The 24943-nt window shown below is 37.7% G+C and overlaps 1 protein-coding gene across 5 annotated transcripts in view; it reads left to right on the forward strand.

The window, feature by feature from the left end:
* Positions 1 to 24943, forward strand: part of LOC148945260 (uncharacterized) — a 160596-nt gene that overhangs the window by 56901 nt on the left and 78752 nt on the right. The window contains exon 1 of one of the 5 annotated variants that reach the window (XM_089098765.1): positions 11265 to 11312. The exons of the other annotated variants lie outside the window; for them this stretch is intronic. The gene's annotated coding sequence lies outside the window, so the exon portion shown is untranslated. Of the gene's footprint in view, positions 1 to 11264; positions 11313 to 24943 lie in introns of those variants that run through there. 5 annotated transcript variants of the gene reach the window in all.

Below are 24943 nucleotides of genomic sequence, written 5' to 3' on the forward strand. Positions count from 1 at the left end.
CGGTGGAAGTCTTCCCTTCCTTCAGCTCGCGGAGGTGTTTGTAGAGGGAGCAGGTGTCTCCTTTTCTCGAGGCATCTTGAAGATCGCTGGCTTTCTTGTCTACAAAGGTCTTCCTATCACTGTGCAGTAGGCTATTGCGCAGGCCATTGAGTCGTCGGTACTCTGGCATATTCTTTGCTAAACGGGCCTTCCGGCGCAGCTCGATTACAGACAGAGTCTCCTGGGATATCCAGCGTTTATTCTTGTGTCTGCTGCGGCCAATGGTACTGCCAGGAGAATTGAGCATATTATCTTTGAAAGACTTCCAGGCTACTTCAGGGTCGTCCAGAACTTGGAGGCAGCTAAACCGGTTAGAGATATCGAGAGCATACTTCTGTTGCATCTGAGATGTAGCCAGACTAGTCAGATCGAGCTTGGGAGGCCGTCTTTCTTGTCTTTGTGCTCTCAGGCGTAGCCAGAGTGTGGCGACTACCATCCTATGGTCTGTGTTTCCAAGCTCGGCCAACCTATAAGTCTGGCCATTTGTTATCGACGAGCGCCAGCGACCCGAGATCATAACATAATCGATCATCTTCTTTGTCTGGCCGTCGTTACTATACAATGAGTATTTTGTGTATATCTCTTCTTTGAAAGAGCGTGTTTGAAATAACCATATTATGCATATTGCAGAGCTGGAGGAGTCTTTGTCCGGTGTCATTCAGTGAATCTGGAGTCACAGGGCCGAGAACACTTCTCCTCACGCCCTCCCTGTCATTTACCGTCGCGTTAAGGTCTCCCAGAAGAGTGACGATGTCGTGGGGTGGGACTCTAGACAGGGTCGCTGAGAGCTCCGCATATAACTGATCCTTCACTTCCGTAGGACTAGGATTGGTGGGAGCATAGCATACAACAATTGTCCACTTTCCATGCTTGTGCTGGAGCTGAGCCATCAGTATTCCATCTGAAATTTGTTTATAGGAGAGAAGGCATCTTTTGGCTCTAGAGTTCAGCGCAAGGCCTAAACCATTTGTCTTGCTTTTTGGGTCACCAGATCAGATCAGGTGATATCCTTCACCAATATCCTCGGACTCTCTTCCGACAAGGTGGGTTTCCGTAAGGCCAGCCACAGCTTTATTGAAGCGTTTTAGCTCATAGGCAAGCATTGATTTAGCTCCAGGAAAGTTTGAGTGTGAGTACGTTCCAGGTGGCGAGTCGTATTTCACCCTTGTCAATAAGGTTCATTCGATGGTCTGAAATCGGTCCAGGGACATGCTGGGGTCGTGGAAGGTAAAATTTTCGGGTGGAGGGTTGCAGGCCCAACCGACCCTAGGCCTGGGATCTAATTAGAGCTAGAACTTGCCTAGATACTGATAGTCCCTGGGGTGGGCTACACCCACCTCATAAGGTTGAGGCTGCCCATTAACATGGAGCGTTTAGTTAGGGAAAACCCCATATCCAGAGGCACGTGGTCAGCAGACATAGTCTGCCTCATTCCGGACGAACTCCATCCGCCTCCAACATAAGTACAACAAAAATAATCACTGATTCAATTTGTTTTCATCAATATATTTCACTAGCGAATCTAATGCTGCCTGAAGTCTATATATATGCACAATGTTCAGTTTCGCAGCAAAACATAATTGCTCCTCCATTTTAAATTTGCTCAATGACATCACATATCTAGCATACATATCATCCCATTCAAGGGATAGTCTACAGCCCCCTGTTATTTCCACAGCCACGTTTGGTACTCGTATATCTTTGCTGCTGCCGGCTCCACCACCAACCTCCAATAGTGTAAATGCTCCACTCATTTTCTCTACTAATAACGTCTCAAATAAATCCTTTTATTCGAATCCAATTACCAATCAAGATATCGTATATGGAGTAACCTCCGCTCTCTCTGATTGGCCCTAAAAAATGGGTGTTGCCTCAAAAACAAGTCTGGTTGCGTTATACAATCTCAATTTTACTTTCAAAACGTTTTTGATCACTTTATAGGTATCAAGGAGGCACACTTGTGCCTCTATAAAGAGGCGACCCACCACAATGTTAAGCGATTTCAGGTCCTAGAGGTCGCAGAGAGACGGCGGTAATCGCATTTTGTAGCCCAAGCTCAAACTAAGAAACTTGCAAAATTTCATCCTCCTCCGACTTTATCTTCATGGGGTAAACTGGGCCGGAAGTTTGGGCCCGCCAACCACAGCCCCCCTTTAACGTTGTCTGATTGGACTGAAATTTAAATGGTAGGCTTTCCTAGTGCCCAGGAGCCTAATCTCAAAATTTTAGCTCATTCCGATTATTCCTTCCCTGTTTTCAAAAAACCAAATATAGCCACTTAAAATTCATCATCATCATTTTTTTTTCTTAGCCACGCCTACAGGCCACAGTTGGCAACGGATCTGGTTGAATGAGGACTCATTCGAAGCAGGATTCGACCTGTTAGGGCCTTTTGATATTTTCAGACCGAAAAAATTATCCCCCGAATTTACATTTACGAAAAACCTCGTTTTCCTATATTAGCCCATGTTAATTTTTCCCACCCCAACCCCCCTTTAACGTTGTCTGATCGGGCTGAAATACAGAGAATAAGCTTTCCTGGGGCCTGGGAGATTATCCTCGAAATTTCAGCTCAATCTGATTACTCCTTCCCTGTTTTCAAAAAACCACATATCAAGATTTTTGGGAATTTACTTGCGTCAAAAATAGCTTCGGTTTGCTAAACAACAATTACTATTGTGTTTGTATAGTCCAGCGGTTGATAGTCCAGACTATCAGGCGGAAAACCCGGGTTCGATTCACCATTAGAGCAACTTTTTTATATACTGAATTTAAACTTTAAAAATAAACTCAGTTTCTTTTTTAAATTATTTGAAAAAAAATATGTTTTCCAAAGAGTTAAAGAGGCTGAGTTACAAGGTCGACCCTTAAAACGTACAGGGATTAGGAGGCACAGTTGGGGGGCTGTTAAAGAGGCTGAGTCACACGTTCGAACCTTAAACCGTACAGGGATTAGGAGGCACCCTGTCCGACGGGTTGTGATTATTCAGTACTTAAAAGCCTTAACACAAGAAGGTTCACGCGGGAGGGGTTTGGGGGGCGGCAGCCCCCCAACTTTAACTCCTGACACGATCTGCTAACAGTTAGTCAAGCAATAATAAGTAATAAACTGTACAAAAACGTGCAGAAATTATTTGAAAAAAACTACGTTTTCTAAAGAGTTAAAGAGGCTGAGTTACAAGGTCGAACCTTAAAACGTACAGGGATTAGGAGGCATAGTTGGGGGGCTACCGCTCCCCAAACCCCCGCTTTCGCTGCCTTTAAATATAAAAAAAAATTTCTTTAAACTGAAAGTAAGGAGCGACATTAAAACTTAAAACGAACAGAAATTATTCCGTATATGAAAATAATTTCTGTTCGTTGTAAGTTTTATTGTCGCTCCTTACTTTCAGTTTAAAGAAATTTTTTTTTATATTTAAAGGCTGCGAAAGCGGGGGGTTTGGGGGCGTTAGCCCCCCAACTGTGCCTCCTAATCCCTGTACGTTTTAAGGTTCGACCTTGTAACTCAGCCTCTTTAACTCTTTAGAAAACGTAGTTTTTTTCAAATAATATAATATAAAAGGATTGGTCGCTTTTTGCAATATGCACGTCAAACTGCACTGTATATTCATGCTTCAGGTGTAAGTTTCCATGTAAGTTTCATATTCCCTATGGCCTTACTACAAATGGGCTCCATCTGATTCAAAGATTAAACGACCAAGCGTTCCATAAAATCCTTATATGCCCCAAGGGATAACTTACAACTCTTGCCCATAGGCTCTGCGGAATTGTTTCTACCTAAAGACATTGTTATATGATTTTTGGGCTATTGGTAACAAAATGCCTATCTCACAATTTCAATTGATTGCATTGCGGGAAAAGATGTCAGGGAAGGGGGGCTAGTTGCTCTCCATCATGTTTGACTCCTAGAGGGGAACTAGAACAGTACATTTCCAATCATATGAACCAAAGGATGTCAGGGAGGGAGGGGAGGGCTAGTTGTTTTCCATCATGTTTGACTTAAATGGCAACTAGAATTATACATTTCCAGTCAAATGAGTCCCCTCTATAGTTCAAACAACCAACCCTTTCATAAAAACCTTAAATGCCCCTGGGGCATGTAACTTACAACCCTTACCCCCAAACTCTGGGGTATTTTGTCAACCCCAAAGGCCTTACTTTGGCTATATCAAAATTTCTATCGGATGCATTTGTGGAAAATGCGACGTGGGGGGGTGGCTGCCCTCCGATTACTTTGACTCATAAAAAGGCAACTAGAACTTCTAATTTCCAACCATAGAAGCCCATTCCGGAGTTTTTTACGACCACCCTTTCTATAAAAACCTTATATATCCTCGGGGCATAACTTGCAACCTTTGAGCTGAGGGCTGTGGAGGGAGGGGGTTGTCATCCTCAAGAACATAATTGCAAGACCTTTCAACTAAGCTGAAAAAATGGGTATCTCAAAACTTTGATTAGCTGTGTTTTGGGAACTTTAGGCGGGGGGGGGGGGGTGCTTGTTGCGCTTTAATCACTTGACTAATAAAGAAGGCGCTAGCCCTTTCAATTTCCAATCAAATGAGTCTTTTTTGAAGTTTCAACGACAACAAATGGTCATGTCAAAATTTCTATCAGAAGGATTTTGAGAAATACGAGGCCTGGGGGGGTATCCACCCTCCGATCACTCTGAATCTATAAAAGGACACTAGAACTTCTGATTATCAATCCAAAGAGTCTCCTCCGAAGTCTACGATCACTTTTTCTATATAAGCCTTGTTTGCCCCCAGGGCATAGCTTACAACCCTTGCACTGGGGGGTGTGGGGGGTTGTCATCCTCAAATACATAATTTTCGGACCTTTCAACTACGTTGAACAAAATGGCTATCTCAAACTTTTCATTGAATGTGTTTGGGGAACTGGTGGACGTTGGAAGGGGGTAAGTTGCCCTCCAATCACTTTTGACTATTAAAAAGGGCAGTAGCCCGTTCAATTTCCAATTGAATGAGTTTTTTTTGAAGTTTCTACGACATTTCCTTTGATACGAAGTGCCCTGGTCTAACCCCCCACCCCCCCCCTCCCCCCAAAAAAAACAAAGCTTTGCGTCTACGTTGCTCTTTACTAAGGCAGCACTTTTTCTTTGCCTATGAAAATCGAAAAGATATAAAATATTACTTTTCTCCATGACTATGTTAATAAAAAAAAGAACAGAAATTAGTTTAAAAAACTTTTTCTACCAAATAAGTTTTTCAAAGGAAAGTAAAGAGCTCCATTAAACCAATAAAAGCCCTTTTTAGGCACTGCTGCACGTTGGCAATGTCTCAGCTGGCAACTTTGTTGCCTACCTTGCATTCTGTATTTGCATTTTGAAAGGGCACTATGACTCAGAATTTGCTATCAAATATGACCTTGTACAATTATAATTGATCATCTCTTCTTAATGATAAGGCCTACGGACAAAAATGGTAATAATATGGGGGTATATACCCTATTCCAAGTCAATACTATTGCTTTTACTATGATTAGCATCATTTATAATTCTTTCTTTTTCATTTGCTCGTCATAGTCTTTCCATCACGAAATTTTTCATAAGCAACGATTTCCGTTCTTGAATCGGGTTTCTTCCCTCCTCCAGTGATAAATATTGAAAACGCTAATCTAACAGACGGACACAAAACAAATATGTGGTGACGGAATCTTTCCCAACCTCAAAGAATCGCGACATTGTAGGTACATTGAAAATGTCTAATTTAAGAACACCCTAATTTCCACGCCGCTTCAGAATCAAATGTCGGAAGTTTATTATTGACAAACATTGAAAAAATTCATGTTTCTACGTCAATAAATACTGTAAAATTATTCTCCGTCTAAGAAATTTCAGAAGTTTTGTTTCAGAATTTCACATTTATTATCGTTGGCATTGTTTGTACCGCAGTGTTGATTTTCGATGTAGTCAACTAGAACTATGCTTGGCATACAGGTACACAAGCAGGGAGGGGCCTTAGGGTCTGGTTCCCTTTCAAAATTTTGTTTACGGTTCCCCTGTAACCCCTTAAATTGGTCCTAAGTTTAGCGGGGTTTTTTTTTCGAGCTCCTCCTAAAAAAACTGGGGTATGTGAATCAATCCCTATATAAGTGCACATTGCCATGCATGGTTTGTTTTGTAAAATTATTTTAATGAAACAGAGAGTGTTAGTTAATTAAAGGATAATTTCAGGAGAATGGTGTATGTGTAAACCTCTATTTAGTTCTTTCTTTGTACCCTTTTATAATTGGCAGATGTAGGCTAATGGTTTACGTAAATTCCAAAGATAGACGATAAATGTTGGTACATGGTCTTTATTAAATAACGTGAGAATACACGCAGAGAAAATAAGGTAGCACAAGAACAACTAGCTACGACGAAGGCGAGAGATGGACTGCCTTTAGAAATGAACCAAGAATATAACTTTCCTGGAACGGAAGTTCCAGGCCTGGGAACGACCCCTTTCCCACGACAAGCTTTAGTCCCAAGAGCTCCCCCTGGACCACTATCGTTGACACATAAATGCCCAACTAACTAAGAAATGAGATACCCGGAAAAGCTTCTCGAATTGATGTTAAATACTTTACAGATTCTCCCCCCTGTTTTAAGTTAAATTTCTCAAATTTGGCTTATCCCCTTCTCATTGAACCCCCAAACTTTAATTGAATTCAAAACATTCCCTTCCCAAATTATTCACTTCTCGCCTACTAACACGGAAGCTCCAGGCCTGGGAACGACCCCTTTCCCACGACTAGATTTAGTCCCAAGAGCTCCCCCCTGGACCGCTATCGTTGACACATAAATGCCCAACTAACTAAGAAATGAGATACCCGGAAAAGCTTCTCGAATTGATGTTAAATACTTTACATATGCAATGACAGTAACCCTTTGTATGTATATAAACACCTCAAAGTTACAACTTCTAGAAGAAATCATAATGTTATTCCAAGTTAGGGATATAGCAGAATGTTATATTCAAAAATATTTTTTGGTCGATGTGCAAGAAGTTTTGCGTCTGTTATTTTAGTGTTGCCAATAGTTGTCAGTCAAGGCTCAGTGTTCTTTTTTACAGTATAAAAAATCTGGAAGAATAGGAAGATAAGTTTGCGAACCAAGATTAAAATATTGGAGGCTATAGAGGCGACAGTGATCAAGCATGGTTCTGAAACGTGGGCGCTTTGAAAGACGATGCAGGATTTATTAGATGTTTTCCAGAGGAAATGTGTACGGATCGTTTTGGTTACGCTGTGACTGACCGTATTTCAAACAATAAGCTGTGCGAAAAACGGGGTTCTATCCCGCTTTCTATGGCTATAATGAGAGAAAGTTGAGATGGCTAGGACACGTTCTGCGGGTGAAGCACATGACAGATTGCCAAAGATCGTCCTTTTCGGACCAACATCTTGGGCCAAACGAAAAGCAGTTCGTCCCCGAATTGGGTTGGAGGAAATCCCAACGAATGATGTAAGAGAAATTGCAACTTCTTTGGAGGGTTTAAAGAGAGAAGCTTTCAGTATATTAGGATAGAGGAAGAGTGTGTTTAGTTGTATTGGCCTCAGGTGGCTTAGTGCCGCAGTGATTTTTTTAGTGTATGTAGTAGTAGTAGTAGTTTCTAGTGGCAAGTTTCAGGAGATAAAAAGTTCTTTTGATTTAAAAATTATGTCTCTAGAGTATCGTCTACTGCTGCCTTCGTATGCACGATCAAACAGTTCGTGGTAGCAAACTTTAAGTCAGAAGCTACGCGGCTCAATAGTAATTGAAACTCTAAAAAAAACTGAGTTTTGATACCAATAGATACATAAAAAGAATCGGCTTATTACGTTGATTAATAAAAAACCTTTTCCACGAAATAAGTTTTTCAAAGAAAGTTAAGAACTCCATTAAACCAAAAAGAACAAAAATAAAATCAAATAATCTACCAAGCATACAACTACCACAAATCAATATCAATAAATAAATGAAACCCAAAACAAACAGAAATAAAAATAAATAACAGATTCAAACTCAAAACTAGCAGAAATTAATATGATCAGGGTTCTAAACCCCTATGCTTTCTAAAAGCCAGAATATAATTTCTACTTTACTGAAAAAAATTCAAATGAATTTACTAAAAAAAAATCTGCATTGTCAGTTTAATATACGTATGCTGGTTTATGGTTAATTAATTTTTTATTTATTAAAGTTATAAAAATGAAAACATTTAAAAGAATTTTTTCGGTAAATTACAAATTATATTATGGCTTTTAGAAAGCATAGGGGTATAGACCCCTATTCATATTAATTTCTGCTCGTTTTGAGTTTGAATCTGCTATTTATTTTTATTTCTGTCTGCTTTGAGCATAAAAAAGGGACTAGTCATATCAACTTCCAATCGAATGAGCGCTTTTTTAGCTTATAAGAAGGAACTCTCTATAAAAACCTTACATGCCCCAAGGGCGTAACTTACGACCCTTGTCCTGAGGGCTATGGGGGAGTGTTGTCATCCTAAAAGACATAATTTACAGAACTTTCAAGTACGTTGAAACAATGGTTATCTAAAAATTTTGATTGGATCTGTTTGGGGAAATAGTTGGCGGGAGAGGGGGGTTAGTCGCCCTCCAATCTCTTTTTACTGTTAAAAGGGACACTAACCATTTCAATTTCCAATCGAATGAGCTCTCTTTGAAGTTTCTACGACAACCTATAAACACCTTATATGCCCCCAGGGCATGACTTACAACCCGTACCCTTAGGGATGTGGGGGATTGCTATCCTGAAAGACCTAATTTCTAGAACTTCAACTAAGTTGAACAAAATGCCTATCTCAAAATTTTGATTGGATGTCTTTCGGGAAATGGTGGGCGAGAGAGGGGTGTTAGTTGCCCTCCAATCACTTTCGTCTATTAAAAAGGGCACTAGCCTTTTGAATTTCCAATCGAATGAGTCCTTTTAGAAGTTTCTACGACAACGCTTTCTATAAAAACCTTATATGCCCCCAAGGCGTAACTCACAACCCTTGCCCTGATGGCTGTAGGGGGAGTCTCCTCCTTAAAGACATAATTTCCCGATCTTTCAACTACGTTGAACAAAACGGTTATCTCAAAATTTCGACCGGATGTGTTTGGGAAATGGTGTGCGCGGAAGGAGTGTTAGTTGCCTTCCAATCACTTTTGGTTATTAAAATGGGCAGAAGCCTTTCAAATTTCCAGTCGAATGAGCCCTTTTTCGAAGTTTCTATGGCAACTCCTTCGATACGAAGTGCCCTGGTCTAAAAGAAACAAACAAACAAACCAATAAATAAATAAATAATACATTGTGCCATCATCGTTCTTTACTTAGGCAGCGCTATAGCACTGCAAATGATTCCAAATTTATAAGTTTCATGAAGTTTAATGTTACCCATCAAAGGCTACGAGCCTGAGAAATTTTGCCTCATTTTTGATAAAGGGGGAAAACACCCCCTAAAAGTCAAAAGTCTTAATGCAATCACACCATCAGATGCATCGTATCAGAGGACCGTAATGGTAGAGGTTTCAAGCTCCCTTCGAAAATGTGGAATTTGTATTTTTTGCCAGAAGAAAGATCACGGGTGCATGTTTATTTGCTTGTTTTTTTTCCCTGGGGTGATCGTATCGACCCAGTAGTCCTTGAATATCGCGAGAGGGCTCATTCGAACGGATATAAAAAGTTCTAATGCCCTTTTTGAGTGACCAATAAGATTGAAGGGCAACTAAGCCCCCTCTCACATCCCTTTTTAGCAAAATTTCCCCACAAAATTTTGAGATAGCCATTTTGTTCAGTATAGTTTAAAGAACCAATAACTGTGCCTTTAGGGATATCATGGCCCCTACAGCCCCTGGAGAAAGGTCTTTAAGTTATAAAATTTGCCCATTGTTTACGTGTCGAATTTGTTATCGGGAATTATGCATATTTTTTCCTGGTAGGAGGGGGGACGAATTTTCTGTTGTTTTTTCCACGGGGAGAATTTTCTACTGGGAGGGAAGTTTCCAAGGGGTGAATTTTTCTGGGGAAATCTTGCACTGGTGGAATTTGCCAGAATTCCTATTCAATATTCTTTTTATATGTCTTGCTTTCTCTTTACCGACTCTATTTTACGCTTGGATATGTTAAGGGTATTTATTTGGGGTAAATTTGCACAGGAATTAAATTTTCTAGAGGTTGTTTCCGCTGGGAGGGGGGGATCTCTCCGTAGAGATGGAGTCAGATTTTCTGGCATTATTTAGAAAACGATCAGAAATTAAATTAAAAAAAAGTTTTTTCGACTGAAAGTAAGGAGTAACAATAAAATTATCATTTAAAGTAAGTATACAATTAACATTAAAGGAAGGAGAGCATAAATTATTACGTATATGAGGGTTTTACCCCTTCCTCGACACTTCACTCTTTACGCTGAAGTTGGAATTTTGTCCGAATTCTTTAAAAATACCTTCTGAAACACAGGGGTCGTTTAATTAGAAAAAAAGAAGATTTTTTTAAAGTATTTAAAAATTTTAGCTTGAAGAGCGAGGTGTTGAGGGGGAGGCCACCCCCTCGTATACCTAATAATTTAAGACGTAAGAACGTTAGTTAGCTATTTTTTGTTCAAGTGTAGTAGTAGTTTAAGATTAAAACGGATTTATATTCTGACATCTAATAAAGATGAATCTTCTAGAAGCGGTTTTTTAAGTATTAAAACAGTATGATATATCTATTATAATATTTATCGCATAGTGCTTTGAACAAAAATACTAAGGATACCTTCTCAGATTGGCTCATTGCGTGACAAAATGAAAATTTCACAATATTACGCGATTTTATGTGACATTATTGTTTCAAAATAAAAACCCGTCAAAACTACAAGGAAGTTCAATAGGGTGCGTTTGCTGGCCGCTATTAGCGGTCTGCACATATCCTGCAACGCCACTGCTTGCAAACTTTTAAATATTTTCATTACTCTACTATTGTTTCTAACTGATTTGTAAATGTTTTTGTTTACGATTCAAAGCACAGTTCAGAGAGGATTAATGATAGCAGTCGTTAAGAAAATCCACTTATGACCCCCAATACTCCACGCAGATGTTTTTCTATCATATCTGTTAATCAAGCACCTACAATGAATTTGAGGACAGGTTTACGTAGATATTCCGGAACCTAGCCAATGAAGCTTCCCTGTCGTGCGCCTGTAATTCCAGGTTTACGTTTGGAATTTCTAAGGTTAGAATTCGTAGCCAGTATACAAATAGATGTGAATGTGAGGAATAAAATATCTATTCCTTGTGTTAACATTTCAAAGGTGAGATTGTTGTTTATTTTTTTTTTTATTGCACAATTGTCCAAGAAATGTGACCAACCCTTCGTGAAGAAAAAGTTTCGCATTAAGGGAAAAGGTCATAAAATCAAGGAAAACAAAATAAATTTTTCTTAACAACACTAAAATACAGATATTTTTATTATCAAAAAAAAAAAAAAACATTCAAAAAACTTTAAATAAGTTAAAATTTTTGCTTTACGATAGGCTACTCTTAACAATACTGCGGTACGGGTAATTGCACGTGACCCGGTCTAATAGAAGCAAGGCTTCTAACAAATGACATTCCCTGCGCTTCCAAGTCTTATTAAAAATCAGTATGCAGTTAGTGTAAATATTTTAAAATACTTCCTACTAATTCATTTAATCCCTATTCCTCGTAAACATTTCAGAATCTCAGTAAACTTGGATCTATGCCCCATCCCCTTTTCAATCCTGAAATCTTAAGATTTTTACGAAATCCTTTATATTTTCCACTCAATATGCCTGTGTTTTACAGTTTTTTTTGGATTTGTACCCTCCCCTCTCTCAATAGTGTTCCGTTGAGCATGCCCTCCCCCGAAATGAATTCCTGTAAACGTATTATTAGCATTAATTACATGTATTTGTATTTGCTTTTTTTGCATTCGCTTCAGCCTGTCCTTTGCTCCCAGGAATAAAAACAAAACAAATTGTTCCTTAATCTTCTGGACATTTTTTGGCTAACTTCTTCATGCCTCAAAAGGATTACTCTCGAATAGTTGGATCTCTTATGTGCTATACCCTCTTATTTGCTGTAACACAAAAGTAAGACTGCCAAAAACAGTTTTTGGGAAAAAACACATCTTCAATCCAATCACTTTTGACTTACTTTTAATTCATTTTAATTTGTACTCAATTTGGAATTCATTTATTTACATAATGCAGTTCTGTTATCCTTAGGTTTGTTGTGATTATCCATTTTAATTTCTGTTTGTCTCAGATTTCAGTCATTCAGTGATAGTATGATAGTGTGATAGTGACCTGGTTTCTTATGTTTTAATTATTATTTAGAGGACTTTATTTCCGCTCGCATTAGGTTCAAATATGGCTCTCTACTTTCTAGAAACAATTCCTTTTTCCGAAAACTTTATAATTAATTACAAAAAATAACATATATATTTTTACCTATAATGGTTGACCAGAATATATTATATTAGTACAGGAACATATTAGTGCTATGTTTTAACGAAACTCACGTTTACCTTTTTTTGTTTTACTGCCTTTTTAGACAAATAACTTTTTGTCAGATGCTTTTAAAATAAAACTAAAAACAAACAGAAATTAACAAGAAAAGCAACATTTTTGCAATATAAGCAAAAAGCGAAATTAAAGCCTTTGAAGAACAAAATTTATTCATCTCCCACAGCTTTGTCTGATTGGGCTAAAATGTGCAAGTTAAGATTCCAAAGTGTTTTGAAAACTTTCTCGGATGGGATATCTCCTTCCCCATTGTCCAAAAATCATGCAGCACATTTTTTTTTTCAGCAGGTCTTTTTTTATGCTTGCACACAGACACAAGCAATGTTTTAATCCATTTAGGTGTATTGGGGAAATGAGAAGGGAGGGAATGTTTTCATTCAGCGCAGAAATGTATGTGTAGAACTACTGGAAAGTTCACCTCAAAAAATTGAACCAGTTGATTTTCTAGCTAAGAAACTTAATTTCCCCGAGAGCTGTCAATTGAAGCAACGTTAAGCCATTTTTGACAAGAATTTAATCAACAGGAATATTGCTTGTTTTTTATAACAAAGTATCGATACCGTATCGGTATCGAATTGAAATCCCCACTAGGGAATATTTTTTCTGTTATGAAATTAAACTTACCTGTCAAATTTGGTTATGGTGGATAGCTTACATCATTACCTTATATGTATGCCACGCACTTACGCAATTTTTTGTGGGAGGCAATATTTTTGGTGGGAGAGAGGTAATAATAAAAACACATTTTGCGTTAGATGATTTGAATAAAAAGTGCCCAGAAGTTCGAGAAATTTAGGATTTGCCACGAGCACCCCCTCCCCCTCTCCCCCTGTGTCTGTTTCTAATAAATGACTTTACACCAAATCCGATTGAAACAGCGGAACTGTGTAAGAAAAAAGGTAAACTGTTAACTCAACAGCATTTTAAATGGAAAAACAGGTTGTTATTAATACCAATACATAGATGATTAAAATATTTGTAACAGGGGGATGCCTCCTCCTTAACCCATAGCTCTTTACGCTAAAGTTTGATTTTTGTCACATTTCTGTCACATTTTGTCACGATTTCTGAAAAACTAGTGCCGTTGAATTGGAATAAAAATTAATTAAAAGCGCTGAAAAAATTCGCGTAACGAGTGAAGGGTTGATAAGGGGGTAGCTCCACTTATATATGGAATAAAATTTATTCGTTTTAATTATTAACACCCCTTATTTCCAGTTGAAAGAAATGTTTTTAATTTAATTTTTGATCGTTTATTGAATCATGATGGAAATCCCACCCTCCGTTGAAGATTTACCCCACAAAACTTCCCAGGGAAATTTTCTCCCCAAAGAAAATTCTTAGAAAGTCCCCCCCCCCTCGCTGAAAGTCCCCCGAGAACATTTCCTCCGGGCAGTTCGCCCTGGAATATTCTCTCCACATGTAAAATTGAGCATTCATAGAAAAAGTAAGACAAATAAAAAAGAATTCCTTATCTGAATTAAGGGAAATTCCCCAGTGCAGAATTTACCCTGGAAGATTTCCTCTCCAGGGAAAATTCTTCCCGCAGGAAATCACCTCGCAGAAATTTCCCCCAGACAATACCCCTTAGAAATTTTTCCGGCCTGCAAAATTGTGCAGCCAAAGAGACAGTAAGAGACATAAAATAATTCCGTATTAAATGAATTAATTTCCGCTTGAATGAACTCTCTCTCAACCTTATAGGGCTTTTGTTCGACATAATCACCCCTGAGGAAAAAAAACAAACAAGAAAGCAAATAAACACGCATCCTTGATGTCTTGATCTAAGGCAAAAAACACCAAACTCCAAATTTGTGTAGATAGGAATTTGAAACCTCTGCAGTAGGGTTCTCTGATATTTTGAACCTAATGATGTGATATTTACGCCATCGCTGGTCGCTTGACTTTTTCAGGGCGTTTTCCCTCTTTTTCCAAAATCAGGTAAATTTTCTGAGACTCGTAACTCTTCATGGGAAGCATCAAATTTAATTAGCTTTAAATATTTTGAGTCAGCGTGGAGCCAATTCTTTTTGATGTATTAAATGATATAAAAGAATCCCTTTTTTTACAGTTTCAGTTACTATTGGGCCGATTTGCTCCTTACTTACGGTGCGTTGCAACGAACTGTTTGATAGTGAAAATATAAAGAAGATTTTTTGAAGAATATTGCTACTCGCTATCCACGAGAAATACGCAAAACACGTAATTTGCATATCTACCAAAAGTAGTCGGAAAATTTTAACTGGGTAGTAATTTGAGAAATAAGAATTTATTGGTGGATGCTTTACACCCTATTACCTACATGACAATAGTGACGACCTTCAAAAAAATTACAAGGTAGCCTATATACATGATGGTTTTAATAATCAGCAAAAGGATTATAATACCTTGAGAGTGCATCCCACACCAAAGCCACTGAAAATATTAATGTACCTAGGACAGTGAAAGTGCAATCTGTTTGAATTGGTTAATTTGAAACTTACACAGCTATATGCATCCTATTGATCTATGCATTTCTTGGTAGTAGTGGGGGCAAAATTAAAAAATTGTAGGCGAAAACTCCTCAAAATAAGCTAAAAACATGGCACTAAACAGCTTAAGAAGGTGTAGCTTTCCTTTGAGTTATCTTTGGGAATCAAAAGACTGTTAATCTTTGATTTCTTTTACACAAAAGTGTAGTGGATTAACTTAACTAACTAAACTATTTAGTGCCGCTTATTTATCCTCGCGATTCAACGTGGCAGCATTGACGAATTTTTGGTACTGCCCGCAAAAACTAAAAATTTTGAAACAACTTAAAGAAGAATTTTAGGGAATCGCGGCTTTTAGGTATAAATAGACCAAAGTTTCGACGTCCCTTTTACTTTGATAAAACATCCGTTGGAAAACAAACTTCCAAAGATTTAAGTGGCGACGACATCCGTGTTAAAAGTACTGAGTAGCCAAAGCTACAAAAAGTATGGATTTTGAAAGGACTGACCTCCAGCCATTCTTGGTACGCTTGAATGTACTATTCTTGGTACGTGTGGATGGATGGGTACAGAGAATATGATTCAAATAAATGGAGTGAAAATCTGCATAATTTCTGGGCATCTCAGGGTGTAGGCTCGTTTACTCTTCAAGGAAATGAGTTTGTCGTATAGAGATTTTTTGGCCTGCAGAGAAGGACTCATTCCCAGTTTTAAATGGTGATCCAGTTTTAAATGGTGATTTAAATGGTGGTGTTTTAAATGGTGGTATATGGCCAATAAAAATTACAGACTAGTCTCAATGATTAAATTTTGTCGCCAAGTTACCGAGTGACAGGTTGCTTAAGGCAGTTTATGAAGATTTACTCTCGCAGGAGAAAAACAGATCATGACCACTAAAAATAAAAGACATTTTAGACAAAACAGGGTTTTCTTTTGTTTGGAATGAAGGTAGAGGACCAATTGATATAAAGGTAAATTGGGAGAATGAGATTAAGATAGTACCAGAGAATCAAATGACCCAAAAGAGGAGTGAGGAGATAAAAAAAAATCAGCAACAATAAAGTTTTATAAAGATGTTAAGGTAGTTTATGGGCAGGAGTTCTACCTTAAGCTGAATTTACCAGCTAGATTTTTGATGTTGTGGATGCAGCTCAGGGCTAATTGCCTTCCAATTAGCGCAAGATTTAAAAGATATCATAGGCAGCACGATAGTGCTGCCTAAGTAAAGAACGATGTGGGCACAATGTATTTTTTATTTATTTTTTTCCTTTTTTCTTCTTCTTCTCCATACCCGGGTACTTCGTGTCAAAGGAGTTGCCGTAGAAACTTCGAAAAGGGCTCATTCGATTGGAAATTGGAGTAGCTAGTGCCCTTTTTAATAGTCGAAAGTGATTGGTGGGAAACTCGCCCCCCCCCACGCCCATCCTTCTCCTAAACACATCCAATCAAAATTTTGAGATAACCATTTTGTTCAGCGTAGTTGATTTCCAAATAGAAAATATCTTTTTGAGGAGGACACTCCCCCACAACCCTCGGGGCAAGGGTTTTAAGTTATGCCCTGGGGGCATATGAGGTTCTTATAGAAGGCGTTGTCGTAGAAACTTCAAAAAAGGCTCATTCGATTGGAAATTCAAAGGGCCAGTGCCCTTTATAATAGTCCAAAGTGATTGGAGGGCAACTAGCCCCCCCACCCATCATTCCCCAAACACATCAAATCGAAATTTTGAGAAAACCATTTTGTTCAGCATAGCTAATTTGCAAATAAGAAATACGTTTTTGAGGAGGACACTCCCCTAAAACTCTCAGGAAAAGGTTTGTAAGTTTTATCCTCGGTGCATATAAGGTTTTTATAGAGCGCATTGTCGTGAAAACTTCAAAAAGAGTTGAATCGATTGGAAATTCAAAGGTCTACTGCCCTTTTTAATAGTCGAAAGTGATTGGAGGGCAACTAGCCCCCCCCCACGCCCATCATTCTCCCAGACACATCCAATCAAAATTTTGAGATAGCCATGTTGTGCGCAGTTGATTTCCAGATAGAAAATATGTTTTTGAGGAGGACACTCCCCCACAACCCTCGGGGCAAGGGTTTCAAGTTATGCCCTGGGGGCGTATAATGTTTTTATAGAACGCGCTGTCGTAGAAACTTCAAAAAGGGCTCATTCGATTAGAAATTGAAATGGCTAGTGCCCTTTTTAATAGTCGAAAGTAATTGGAAGGCAACTTACACCCCTTCCACGCCCACCATTTTCCCAAACCCGTCCAATCAAAATTTTGAGATAGCCATTTTGTTCCACGCAGTTGAAGTTCAGGAAATTATACCTTTGAGCAGGACACTCCCCCTGCAGTCTTCAGGGCAAGGGTTATAAGTTATGCCCTGGGGGCATATAAGTTTTTATTGAAATCTTTGTTGTAGAAACTTGAAAAAGGGCTCATTCAATTTGAAATTCAAAGGGCTAGTACCCTTTTTAATAGTCGAAAGTGATTTGAGGACAACTAGCCCCCCTCTCTCGCCCACCTTTAATTAAAAAACGATGTTGCCATCGTAAAGAACGATGTTGCCACAATGTATTATTTTTTTTTTCCTCCATACCCGGGCACTTCGTATCGAAGGAGTTGTCGTAGAAACTTCAAAAAGGGCTCATTCGATTAAAAATTGGAGTGGCTAGGGCCCTTTTTAATAGTCAAAAGTGATTGGAGGGCAACTAGCCCCCCCCCACGCCCATCATTTCCCCAAACACATCCAATCAAAATTTTGAGATAGCCATTTTGTTCACCGTAGTTGATTTCCAGATAGAAAATAAATTTTTGAGGAGGACACTCCCCCACAATCCTCTGGGCAAGTGTTTTAAGTTATACCCTGGGGGCATATAAGGTTCTTATAGAAGGCGTTGTCGTAGAAACTTAAAAAAGGCTCATTCGATTGGAAATTCAAAGGTCTAGTACCCTTTTTAACAGTAGAAAGTGATTGGAGGGAAAATAGCCCCTCCCACGCCCATCATTCCCCCAAACACATTCAATCAAAATTTTGAGATAGCCATTTTGTTCAGCGTAGTTGATTTCCAGATAGAAAATATGTTTTTGAGGAGGACAATCCCCCACAACTGTCGGGGCAAGGGTTTTAAGTTATGCCCTGGGGGCTCAAAACTCCTATGCCTTCCAAAGGCCAGAACATAATTTGCACTTTACTGAAAAAAATACAAATGAATGTACATTGTCAGTTTAATATACATATATTTAGTAATCAAAATGTTAATATTGTTTGATTTATTAAAGTTATAAAAGTGAAAACATTTATGTACAAATGAATGTGCATGTGCATTGGGTTTTGAGCCCAACTTATGTTAATTTCTGCTCGTTTTGAGTTTGGCTCGGTTTTTTATTGTAATTTCTGTTCGTTTTTGGTTTCATTTATTTATCGATGCTGGTTTGTGGTAGTTTCACGCTTGGTAGATTATTTGATTTTATTTTTGCTCATTTTTTGTTTAATGGAGTTCTTTACGTTTCTTTGAAAAACTTATTTTGAGGAAAAAGTTTTTTTAATTAATTCTAAAGAAAGATGTTCCAATGAAGACAGATATACTTGCGCGATTTGCAGAGTTAAAGAGTATTATTTAGTGCATTGCTTGAGCTGCTGCCAGGGGCTCTCTACGATAAGGGAAGGGGTATTGCGAAAAAAATAAGTTGATGCTTTCAGGTGTATTAAATAGTACGTCGCCTCAGTTTATTTGTAGAATAGCGGGGTATCTGGAAAATTTTGTTAACTAAAAAAAACCTAGTATAAAGTCAATCAATCAATCAATCAATTTATTGATACTAAAAACAAAGCAATTACAAACTTAAAGTTTATACACGCCCAAGAAGCTCAGCTTGTAAAGGGCCAATTTAAGTGTTTTTCCAAGTGTTAAGTGTTTTTTTTCTATGGCCATATTTCCAAGTATTAAGTACTATTATTAGGTTGATGTGGTGTTTCATTTAAGTGTTTTATGATGATTGCTGATCAAAGTGTATTTTATTTGGCTTTAAAATACACTTATCCATCTATATATAATCCTTGTAAAAGAGCTACTACCTCCTCATTGCCTAAAAGCATTCAAAAGAAAATGGGCTCCATTAATATCTTCAATAAAACTAAAACCCATTTCCCTCCTACTCTCTTCTTGTCTAATGTTTCCTCTTTTTTTTGTCGCGTTTCCCAAGAAACAAAAAACATTAACTATTTTTCCATTCCGTGCATTCTGTCTAGATGTAGGATCTTGACTGTTCTTTAACACCGGAACTAATTAAAGCATATTTGGCAGGAAATATTTTGGAGATAACCACTTTATGCCTGTCTGTCGTTCCGTTAAGAGGACTGCTACTGTAACATGTCGTGTAGTGTTTTTGGTACTGTTCTATTAACCGGGCTCTTTTATATAGTGCTAGTTTGGTTAATGCTAATGAAATAAAATAGGATGAATATATAATAGTTAATAAACAAATTTGGGCTATATATTTGCGCATTAGTGGGGTGGATGGGGTGAAAAGCATAACATATATTAAATACGTAACCTAACCTAGGTACCTCCCCCCTAAACACCAAAAAACAACAATTTAAATACAGTTCTTGCATTTCTTTATATCCCAGAAGGCATTGTAAACCTGTTTTCATCAGGCGTCTCGATCTCATTTCGTGACTGACATGCATTACCGTATTCAAACGAGCCCGGCTAATAGAACACTACCTATTTTTTTATTCTGTTTTATTGAGCGGTTTTCAAATCAATAATTGGCTTGAAATCAAAATGGAGATCATCGTGTAAGAAGTTAATTAGTTCATTTTTTGTGCTTTGCTAACCCATGTTATAGCCTTTATTATATTATTACCCTTAAATCCCTTGTTTCAACTTATTAGAACATTGAAAAGGAGATTTTTAATTTTTTTTAGAAAGCCTGTTTGGATTTTAATTATTTCGCAGTAGTGTGGTAGGCAAACAGTTAGAAGACAGATAAAATATACTGCGACAGATTTAGTTGTCGAAAACGCCTCCCAAGCAGACATATACGTAAGAGGGTACTACCGTCACATTTGTGCACCCCTCCCCAGCAAAATATCGAAAATCTATTATTTTTAATGATTTCTTAGACTACGCGCTTTTCAATTATTTTAAAGTGAGACAATTTTTTACGGTTTCTAACCCAATTGTACCCAAAATATAGTTTTTTTTGTACTGTTTTTCACGTTTGAAAAAGGCTAAAAAAATCCAATTTTTCCTCTTTATTATCTAGAAATCCTTATCAATAGAAAATGTGAAGGTAAAACAAAAACAAGTGACCGAAATATTAAAGAAAATCAAACAGTTTCGTGGCAACAACGAACTGTAAGCAAGGAGCGACCCGTTTCAATAGTAACCGAAAGTCTAAAAACGGAATTTTGATACAGATAGAGACATCAAAAGAATTGAATTTCTATTCTGATTTTAATTATATATGTTTAATCAAGTTTAGTCTTACCCATCAAAAGCTACGAGCCTGAGAAACTTTGCCTTATCTTAGAAAACAGGGGGGAAAATCATTTAAAAGTCATAGAATCTTAATGAAAATCACACCATCAGATTCAGCGTGTCAGAAAACCCTACTGTAGAGGTTTCAAGCTCCTATATGCAAAAATGGGGAATTTTGTATTTTTTTGCCAGAAGAAAGATCACGGATGCGTGTTATTTGTTTGTTTGTTTTTTTGTTTTTTGCAGGAGTGATCGTATCGACTAAGTGGACCTAGAATATTGCAAGAGGGCTCATTTGAACGTAATCCTAAACTTCTAGTGCCCTTTTTAGGTGTCCAAAAAATTGGAGGGCAACTAGGCCCCCTCCCACGCTCATTTTTCCCAAAGTCACCCGATCAAAATTTCGAGGTAGCCATTTTGTTCAGCATAGTCGGAAAATATAATAACTGTTTGAGGATGACTTAATCCCCCACATTCCCCGGGGAAAGGGCTGCAACTTATGAACTTTGTCCATTGTTTACATAATAGCATTGGTTATTGGGAAGTATAGCGGGGATTTTTTCTGGTGGGGGTTTGGGGGAGGCGTTTGCGTGGGAGGACCGTTTCGGGGAGGAATTATTCATGAAGGGGGCACTGGATTTCCCAGGAATTATATAAGTTAATTTGATCCAAAAAGTCCGTCCCACACAAGAATCTTTAATCACATTTTAATGAAAGCATAAAGTAGATCCTTGACTGCTCCTGCACCACCTCGCTTCTCCCACTACCAACTTCTAGCAAAAGGGTAAGCATGTTGTACAATATATTCATATTCATTCCTTAAAGTCTCGAAAAATTTGAATTTATGAAGGCTATTAAAAAAAAAAAAAAAAAAAAAAAAAAAAAAAAAAAAAAATGTAAATAAGGAGCAACATCGAAACGAACAGAAATTATTCTATATACGAGGGGAGCTATAACGTCCTCAACCCTCGTTCTTTACGTTGAAGTCGTAAAGCTCATTAAAAATACTTCTCATTCAAATCAAGGGTCCATGTGTTTGAGTAGTCTTTCCTAAAGAATCAGGACACTAAAGTAACTTTAGCGTAAAGAGCTAGGGTCGAGGATGTGGCATCCCCCCTCATATATAGAATAATTTCTGTTCGTTTTAAATTTTAATGTTGCTCCTTACTTGCAGTTGAAAAAACTTGTTTTTTATTTAATTTCAGACCGTTTTCAAATCATGCCAGGAAATCCTCTTCCCTCTCCCCCATGTAAAATTTCTCCTGGAAAATTCCCCTGGAAACTATCCTCCCCACGGCAAGTTCTCCCGTGGAAAATAGCCGCCTCCCCGCACAAAAATTCGGTATACTTCCAAATAACAAATTCCGTAGGCTGTGTGAACAATATGGACAAGTTCTTTAACTTAAAGCTCTTTCTCCAGGGACTAAGGAGGATCATGTTATCATCAAAAGCACAATTATTGAGCTTTTCGCCTATGCAGAATCATGTGGCTATCCTAAAATTTTATCCGATGTCTTTGGGGGGAAATGGGCGTTGGAGGGGGGCTAGGTGTCCTCCAATCTTTTTGGTTACTTAAAAAGGGTATTGATACTTTTTATTTCCATTCAAACGAGCTATCTTCCGATCTTCTAGAGCCATTGATTTGATACGGTCACCCCTGGGAAGAACAAAAAACAACGAACAAACAAAAAAGAATCAGTTTGTGATAACGAACTGTAAATAAGGAGCGACCCGGCTCAACAGTAGCTGAAACTCTAAAAAAAAATTTTTTGATACAAATAGATACATCAACAAAGTCGGCTTTTTATGCTGATTTCAAATATATAAGTATAATCTAAGCTTAGTACAGAGAACCTTACTGTAGAGGTTTGAAGGTCATATCTGCAAAAATCTGGATTTTTTTTCCAAAAAAAAGATCAGGGATGCGTGTTTATTTTTTTCCCCAGGTGTGATCGTATCGACTCAGTGGTCCTAGAATATCGGGATAGGGCTCATTCCAACCGAAATTAAAAGTTCTAGTGCCCTTCTTAAGTGACCAAAAATTGGAGGTCAACTTGGCCCCCTCCCATGGCCCTTTTTTTCTCAAAATCTTCCGATCAAAATCTTGAGATAGCCAATTTGTTCAGGATAGTTGAAAGGCCCAATAACCATTCCTTTGCAAATATCATGACCCCCCCCCTTACCGGGAAAATGGTCATTAAGTAACATAATTTAACAATTATATACGGTTAGTAATTGTTATTGGGAAGTATGCATATATTTTTCGGGTACGGGGGGGGGGGCGAATTTTCTACTGGTGGGATTTCCCATGGGGATAATTTTTTCGTGGGGAGGGAGTTTTTCAGGAGGTGAATTTTTCAGTGGAAATTTTACACTAGGGGAATTTGCCAGAATTCTTGTACTAAATTCTTCTTGTGTCTTGCTTTCTCTTTGCCGATTCAATTTTACGCGCGGAGATGTGAAAAGTAAGTGTCCGGGTAAATTTTCACCAGGATTGAATTGTCTAGAGAATTTTTCCATAGGGAGGAGGGATTTTTCCATGAAGATTTAGCCAGATATTCTGGCATTATTTTAAAAACGATCAGAAATTAAATAAAAAACGTGTTTTCAACTGAAAGTAAGGAGCAACATTAAAACTTAAAACGAAGAGAAATTATTGCGTATATGTGAGGGGTTGCTCCTCCGCAAAACCTCGCTCTTTGCGCTAAAATCTGAATTTTGTCCAAAATTTTCAAGACCGAATCCTGAAACAATATTTTCTTCTAATTAGAACAATAAGAATTTTTTTAAAAGTACTAAAAAACTTTAGCGCTAAAGAGCGAAGCGTTGAGGAGGAGCGGCCCCCCCCCTCATATACGTAATAATTTCTGTTCGTTTTAAGTTTTAATGTTGTTCCTCACTTTCACTTGAATAAACATGTTTTTTCTATTTAATCAATAAATAAACACGCAGCCGTGATCTTTCTTCTGCCAACATACAAAATTCCACATTTTTGCAAGTAGGAGCTAGAAATCTCTAAAGTATGGTTCTCTGTTATCTTGAATCTGATGGCGTGATTTCCGTTAAGATAGCTTGACTTTTTGGGGGTGTTTCCCCCCTTTCCGAGAACCAGGCAAATTTTCTCAGGCTCAGATGGGTAGCATTAAACTTCATCAACATTATATATTACGAATCAACATGAAAAGCCAATTTTTTTTATGTGTCTATTGTTATCAAAATTCCGGTTTTTAGAGTTTCGGCTACTATTGTGCCGAGTCGTTACTTACAGTTCGTTACCATGAACTGTTTGATAAAAGAGAAAATGATGAAAATGTATAATGTTTTCGGTACAGCGCAAGTAAAGTTCTGGTCTTTAGAAGATTTAATGGGCGTTGGCCAACTCCTATTTGTGGTATGTTTCTATTTGTTTTAAGTATGACTTGATTATTTATCGTAATTTCTGTTCGTTTTGGTTTCATTTTAAGTTTGAATTATTATTTGGCTTTATTTCTGCTCGTCTTTGGTTTAGTATATTTATTTTTTTTTTTTTTTTGAAAAAATTTTGTTGTGGGAAAAACTTCTTTTAAGATTACTTCCTGTTTATTTTTAATTAATAGTGCTGTTTTTTGATTTATTGATTAATAAAATGGATAATTGCAAAGCTTTGTTTTGGTTTTTCTCTTTAATAATCAAGATTTTGGCTTTTTATTTATATTTTGGACAAATTTTTCTGTCGAATTCCAACAATACTTGTCCTATAAAACTTTGGATTTGTGTATGGGGTACATTATTCAAATAAATGGACTGAAAATCGGCATAATATTTGGTCTTCTATAGGATTGCCGCCATTCTGACCCCCATCATGTTCCAGCCTTGAATACAGACAGATATTGATCGACCATTTCATTTTAAGCATCTAAATGTGTAATATTTTGTTTTAACTTCTTGTTTGTTTAAATAAATGCATTTTGGTTTCATTTATAAAAAAACTTCTGATTTGTGCTTAAAAAAAAAAATGAACATCACGAATTAGTGCAACGAGATTTCAAGTTCAAGTTGTTTCAAGTTGGGGTTCCCTTGGTTCTGAAACTTTAACTGAGGTGTCTTCACGGCCTGGATGCACATAGGATTTTTGGTTTTCTTCAGCACCCTCCTGACCATTCCTAAAAAGTTTCAATTTAATACCCATATTAGTTCCGGAAATATTGCAGGTAAGTCCCTTTGACAATCTGGATTGATATAGTGTCTTCTGATTCAGTTCAGTATCCCCCTCAACTTTCCCTAAGAGTTTCAGGTTAATATCCTTACCTGCTCCTGTGTTATTGCATACATGCTATTTTTGACAACCACGATGTACTGAATGTCTCATGATTTACTTTAATATTGCACTCGACAATCCCTGAAGTTTTTTACTCAGTACCCTTAACTATTCCAGAGATATTAGAAATGCGCCTTCTTTTCCAAG

The sequence above is a fragment of the Artemia sp. Qi Xiang Cuo genome, chromosome 13, assembly GCF_049724085.1.
Source record: "Artemia sp. Qi Xiang Cuo chromosome 13, ASM4972408v1, whole genome shotgun sequence".
Taxonomy (NCBI): domain Eukaryota; kingdom Metazoa; phylum Arthropoda; class Branchiopoda; order Anostraca; family Artemiidae; genus Artemia; species Artemia sp. Qi Xiang Cuo.